General features: G+C 42.5%; 1 long non-coding RNA gene across 1 annotated transcript in view; it reads right to left on the bottom strand.

Moving 5' to 3' along the window:
* Positions 1 to 586: 586 nt before the first annotated feature.
* Positions 587 to 6,658, bottom strand: part of LOC102393709 — a 66,531-nt gene continuing 60,459 nt past the window's right edge. The window contains exons 3-4 of the long non-coding RNA XR_006550862.2: positions 4,040 to 4,134; positions 587 to 1,267 (exon numbers count right to left, since the gene is read on the bottom strand). This is a non-coding gene — a long non-coding RNA (uncharacterized LOC102393709). The remainder of the gene's footprint in view (positions 1,268 to 4,039; positions 4,135 to 6,658) is intronic.

Genomic DNA, 6,658 nt, shown 5'->3' with positions numbered 1-6,658 from the left:
GCCCTGCCCTAAAGGAGCTTGTGACTCAGCAGAAGGGACGACAATGATGCCACACCCCACACCCACCTGGAGAACACCCTGGGTGACGGCTGTGGAAGCGCTTAGCAAATGTAAACACTGATCAAAAGGAGATCATCGTAGTTGCTATGGCGACACACAGGGCACTGAGGGGAGCCACATCCCACCTGTGAGTGGTGATGAGGCAGAAACCACTGGACTCAGGGGGAGGAAGACTGTCCCCTGCTGCCACTGCCACCTCGGAGAGCTGGAGATACAGGTTGAGTCAGGAGGGCCTGCCACTCCCGGGGACCCGTAGACAACAAAGACAGCTTAGGCAGAGTGATATGTGCCCTCGAACACCATGATGACTAAAACCCAGAGACACAGGGATAGAGCACTGCAGCTGTGCCTGCTAAATATAGCCTGAGTCCAGCTCCCCACGGAGAGGCAACCAGAGCCATCTTCCAGGGGCGGCTCTAAAAATAAAGCTGCAAACTAGCTTCACACTTCCTCAGCTGCTCGGGGCCCACGAGTTGGCGTCTGCCTCTGAGAGGTTGGCAGAGAGGGTAGAGATGAGGTGGTGGACTGTAGGCGGACTCTGAGGTTCCTAGGACCCTCCTAGGAACACTTGCAACACTTGTGGTCCTGTCTAAGGGGCTCAATGAGGGAATGAATCAATGTCACTGACTTTAGTAAGTTCACTAAGCAGTTGGATTTGTCATTCCCACTTTACAGATGAAGAAACTGAGGCTTCTCATAGAGAAGACATGACTTGGCCAAGGTCACACTAATAGTAAACAGGAGTCAGGACATCACTGCATCTTCTTCAACCAGAGCCACTGATTTTTACAGTTCACAGCCTGTCTTCACCCTCTGCCCCTTCTCTCTTCAGCTCCATCATCAATTGCATCTGCCCCTGCCTTCACTTTCTCATCCCATCCCCACTAGAACCCCACACCACCCCAGGCTTCCTCAAAGGGGCATAGAAGAGATACAGACTTAAGTTCCATGAGGAAAGAGATCACATCTATTTTATTCTTCACTATTCCCTTAGCCTCTAGAGTAATGCCTGAAGACAGAAGGCACTCAATATTTCTTGAAAAATAACTCCATTTCCTCTTCTCATATCAGATCCAATCCATTAAAATCCCCATAGGCTCTGCATCCAAAACACATCCAGGGGACATTCCTGGCAGTCCAGTGGTCAGGACTCTGGGCTTCCATTTCAGGGGGCAAGGGGTCGATCCCTGGTCAGGGAACTAATATCCTGCATGTTGCATGATGTTGTCAAAAAGAATAAAAGAGAAAACATATTTTTAAATGTGTTTTAGAAACATATAAACATTTTTAAAATTTTTTTTAAAGAAACACTTTTTAAATGTTCAGAACATTTATTACAATGGCTGAATTAAAAAGGCTGACCACACCAAGTGTTGGTAGGGATATGGGGAATTGAATACACTGCTAGTGGAAGGTAAAATGGCTTGATCACTTTGGAAAACAGTCTGGCAGTTTCTTACAAAGTTAAACATATACTTACCATATAATGCAATCATTTCACAACTATTTAACCAAGAGAAAGGAAAGCATATGTCCACACAAAGACTTGTACACAAATTTTCACAGCAGCTTTATCTGTGATAGCCACAAACTGAAAATCACCCGAATGTTTGTCAGCAGGAGAATGGGTAAACAAAATGTGGTGTATCCATACAGTGGAATATTACTCAGCAATAAAAAGGAATGAGCACGCAACAGCAAAAGGAATGATGTGTGCAATGACATGGCTGTAACGCAAAATAATAAAGCTGAGAGCATCATTAATTATTAGAGAAACACACATCAATGGATAAAGAAGACATGGTCATATAAATACAGTGGACTATTACTCAGCAATAAACACAAATGAAATATCACCATTTGCAGCAACATGGATAGATCTAGAGATTATCATAGTAAGTGAACAGACAAAGACAAAGATCAGATGATATCACTTATATGTGGAATCTAAAAGAATTAATACAAATGAATTTATTTACAAAACAGAAACAGATTTACAGACATAGAAAACAAACTTGTGGCTATCAAAGGAGAAAGAGTGAGGGAGAGATCAATTAGGAGTATGGGGTTAACAGATTGCGGTTGAGTCACTAAGTGGTGTCTGACTCTTTGCAACCTCATGGACTGTAGCCCACCAGACTCCTCTGTCCATGGGATTTCCCTGGCAAGAACACCGCAGTGAGTTGCTATTTCCTTTTCCAGGGGATCTTCCCGACCCAGGCATTGAACCTGTGTCTCCTGCATTGCAGGTGGATTCTTTACCACTGAGTCACCTGGGAAGCCCATGAGATTAACAGATATCCACTACTACATATAAAACAGATGAACAACAAGGTCCTACTGCATAGCACGGGGAACTATATTCAATATCTTATACAACCTATAATGGAAAAGAATCTGAAAAAAAAAATCTGAATGACTTGGCTGTATACCTGAAACTAACACAATGCTGTAAATCAACCATACTTCAATAAAATAATGATAACAATGCTCAGTGAAAGAAGTAGAACAAGAATAAATAAGTACATACTTTTTTTTATATGACTTCATTTATGCAAAATCCTAGAAAATGCAAACTAACCTATAGTGACAGAAAGCTTTGTAATTGACTAGGATTTGATGGGTGGTGGGCAAGGTATGATGAGAATGGGCAAGGAAAGATTACAAAGAACAAAATGAGAGTTTTTCAAACTATGAATGTGTTCATTACCTTGATTATTGTGATGATTTCATGAATATTTACCTACATCATGCTGCAGTCCATGGGGTCGCAAAGAGTCAGACATGGCTGAGCGACTGAACTGAACTGAAGACATGTTAAATTATATCCTGTACATGTGGTTTATTGTATGTCAATTATATCTCAATAAAGCTGTTTTATTGGGGGTTGGGGTTTTCTTTTTAATATCCAAAATTCAACCATTTGGGGTATCAACCTCCACTGCCAACCACTCTGATCCAAAGGCTACAGCTACCTGGATGCCTCGCTCTGTAGGCCCCAGCCCTGCTGAAATTCCTCCTCTTCCAGAATATTCCATCCTCTCAGGAAGATGCCAAGGTTCCTGCTCAGCAGGTCCACCCACCCACCCACCCCCAGCCACTCTGCTAACTGACTGATGACAATTCACAGCTGCCCCTCTTCCAGAGACTTGGCTGAGCCACGTCCCCTTGCCAGGGAGGTTACAGCTCCATCCCAAGGACACCAACAGCCAATGACTAATTGATACAGGGATACAAAAGTCTAGCCCCCTTGCTCAAAGAATAGATGATTCCTGCTGCAGAGCCCCACCACCATGGGTCAGACTGAAGGCAGATTATTCACAAGCACATCAGTTTCTTCTCCTTTCCTAGCCTTACTCCCCATCCCAGACTGTACAGAAGAGCACCCCCTGAATGAATCACAGAAGCCCGAATCCCTTTTCAGGCTCTGGGAAATCAGCTAAGGATAGGTGGTATCAGGGGCGGACCTAGGAAGCAGATCCAAGGATGGGATTCTGGGGCGCATCCCTCAGGCCCAGGAGGCAGGTAAGAACTGGGAGTCCGGAGCATGAGGTGCGGTGCACTTGCTGCTTTTCACCTGTGGCGACTGGGATGGGACACAGGTAGAGGGTAGACACAGACTCACGCAGCATCTCTGGAGCCTGAGTGATGCAGGAGAAAGGCTGGAGAAGGAAATGGCAACCCACCCCAGTCTTCTTGCCTGGGAAATCCCACGAACAGAGGAGCCTGTCAGGCTACAGTCCAGGGGGCCACAAGAGTCAGACATGACTTTAGTGACTGAAAAACAACAAAAAGGAGAAAGGATAAATATAAGGGCCATAAAATTGGTAGCTGCTGCAGAACACTCAATGCTTTGAAGAGAAAATAGCAAGTTTGGGACAATCAATCATTAATTTAAAGCAATTACGAGAGGCAGACAACTTATTCAATGGCATTTACAGAGTTAGAGACCCCCACCTCCCGCAGTTAGACGACAGACCTGGAGCTAGATCCAGGACACAATCATAAGAGTAGCAGAACTTGGAGAAGGTTGTCTTCTCAGGCCCAGCAGCTCTCATACACCAAGTCAGAGCCCTGAAAGGAAGAAATGGGATCCTGAAATTGGGGATGGAGACATGTAAGTAGATAAACTTGAATCCCTTGACTCCCTATCTCCCCTAAACATTGAGTGTGCTGAAAACGCCTACACTCTATGCATTTTTTTTTAATTGAAGGATAATTGCACTACAGAATTGTGTGGTTTTCTGTCACACATCAGCAAGAATCAGCCATAGGTACACCTATTTCTCCTCCCTCCCGAATCTCCCTCCTATCTCCCTCCCCATCCTCCCTTCAGCCTGTCACAGAGCCCCTGTTTAAGCTCCCTGAATCACACAGCAAATTCCCATTGGCTATCTATTTTACATGTGGTATTGTAAATTTCCATGTTACTCTCTCCATACATTTCCCCTTCTCCCTCCTCCCATCCCCTGTGTCCATAAGTCTGTTCTCTATGTCTGTTTCTCCATTGCTGTCCTGCAAATAAATTAATCAGTACCATCTTTCTAGATTCCACATATATGCATCAGTATATGATATTTATTTTTTTTCAATTTTATAGAATCTTTATTGTAAACAGAGATCATTAATAGTTATTACAAACTGAATCAACTGAAAGTCAAATTAGTAACTCAAAACAGATTTATATGTTTATTTTTGTATGGCATAATTTGTAATCTTTGCTCCCTCAATGCTTTGAAAAAAGGTTACTAAAATTATCAGCATTTCAATGGTCTCTCTTTTTTTGTCAAGTTTAGCACCGTAACATCCTCATTCTTTTAAAGAACTCACTCAAAACTAGGTGGAACTTTCATTGTTCATTCAAAACTATCATACACCATTTGTTTTTTTCATAATGCAAAAAGAACACAAGTATATTTTTAGATATTACAGACAACACATAGACAGTCCCTACTGTGTGTTGTTTGCATTCTTCCTACCTAGTATATGATATTTATATTTCTCTTTCTGACTCACTTCACTCTGTATAATAAGCTCTGGGTTCATCCACCTCATTAGAACTGACTCAAATGTGTTCCTTTTTATGGCTGAGTAGTATTCCAACATGTATATGTACCACCACTTCTTTATCCATTCATCTGTCGATGGACATCTAGGTTGCTTCCATGTTCTAGCTACTGCAAATAGTGCTGCAATGAACACTGGGGTACATGTGTCTTTTTCAGTTTTGGTTTCCTCAGGGTATATGCCTAGGAGTGGGATTGCTGGGTCATATGGTGGTTTTATTCCCCGCTTCTTGAGGAATCTCCATACCATCTTCCATAGTGACTATATCAGTTTACATTCCCACCAATAATGCAAGAGTATTCCCTTTTCTCCACACCCTCTCCAGCATTTACTGTTTGTAGACTTTTTGATGAGAGCTATTCTGGCTGGTGTGAGGTGGTACATCATTTTAATTTTGATTTGCATTTCTCTAATAATGAGTGATGTTGAGCACCTTTTCACATGCTTGTTAGCTATCTGTATGTCTTCTTTGGAGAAATATCTTCTTAGGTCTTTCTCCCACTTTTTGATTGTGCATCCCCCAGTCTCCCACTTTAAGTCTTTACAGACTCAGATGAGGTTGGTGGCTTAGAGGACAACACTAAACCTCCTCAGGATGCGCCCCCACCTCCTTTCCTGGCCACCAGAGCCATGGATAGAACCAAACTGCACATGGCTCCCTGGGCAAGTGCTCAGCCTGCTCAGAGAAAGAGAGATTAAATACCAAAGCAGCTATAAGACCCAGCTAATACAAACCAGCACAAACCTGAAGAGTGTATCTGGAAGTGGATGCTGAAGGAAGAAAGCAGAATATAAAGCTGGATTCAAAATGTATACCTGTGGCGGATTCATTTTGATATTTGGCAAAACTAATACAATTATGTAAAGTTTAAAAATAAAATAAAATTAAAAAAAAAAAAAAGTTCATTGACATGGAGGCACTCTTGGATCACAGGATTTAACTCCCTGGCAAAGAAACCTAGAGGGCGGTTCTGACGTGCTGCTGGTATGGCTCTCAGAAGCTGCTGTCACAGACTTGTAGAGACAGGGATCCAAAGGCTCAAGTGAGACTACTATTCGACCAGCAGTGGAGGACATATGACCCTTAAAGCATAAACCATGTGCTCTCCGGCCTTTATAGAAAAAATGTGCCGGTTTCTGTTGCATTGAGATGGTTAATAATAACATAAGGTTCCCAATAGCTAAGGGTATTAATATAGAAAGGAATGAGATGAACTGATGAGTCCAATGCCAAGACTAGATACTCCAGTGGAGGTTTATAGTTCTTTGCCCAGTTTCTAGACTTGAGCCAGTTCTTAGACCCAGAACCCATTAACTAGTCCCCATAAGACAGATCTTGCAACTTTATAGTAAATAAAACATGGAAGCCATTCACCACTGGAACTATTATCATTTATTCAAGGAAAAGGAGAATTACAATGGGGAGATGGAATATCTAGATTCTTTAAGGGATGTTAGATACAGGATCTAAGCTACCATGGGTACCTTGAGACCCAAAGACCTATCATGATTCCTTCATTATAGTAGAAGC

This window comes from Bubalus bubalis, chromosome 4 (assembly GCF_019923935.1).
Source record: "Bubalus bubalis isolate 160015118507 breed Murrah chromosome 4, NDDB_SH_1, whole genome shotgun sequence".
NCBI lineage: Eukaryota > Metazoa > Chordata > Mammalia > Artiodactyla > Bovidae > Bubalus > Bubalus bubalis.
This window is presented reverse-complemented; position numbering and strand designations above follow the sequence as displayed.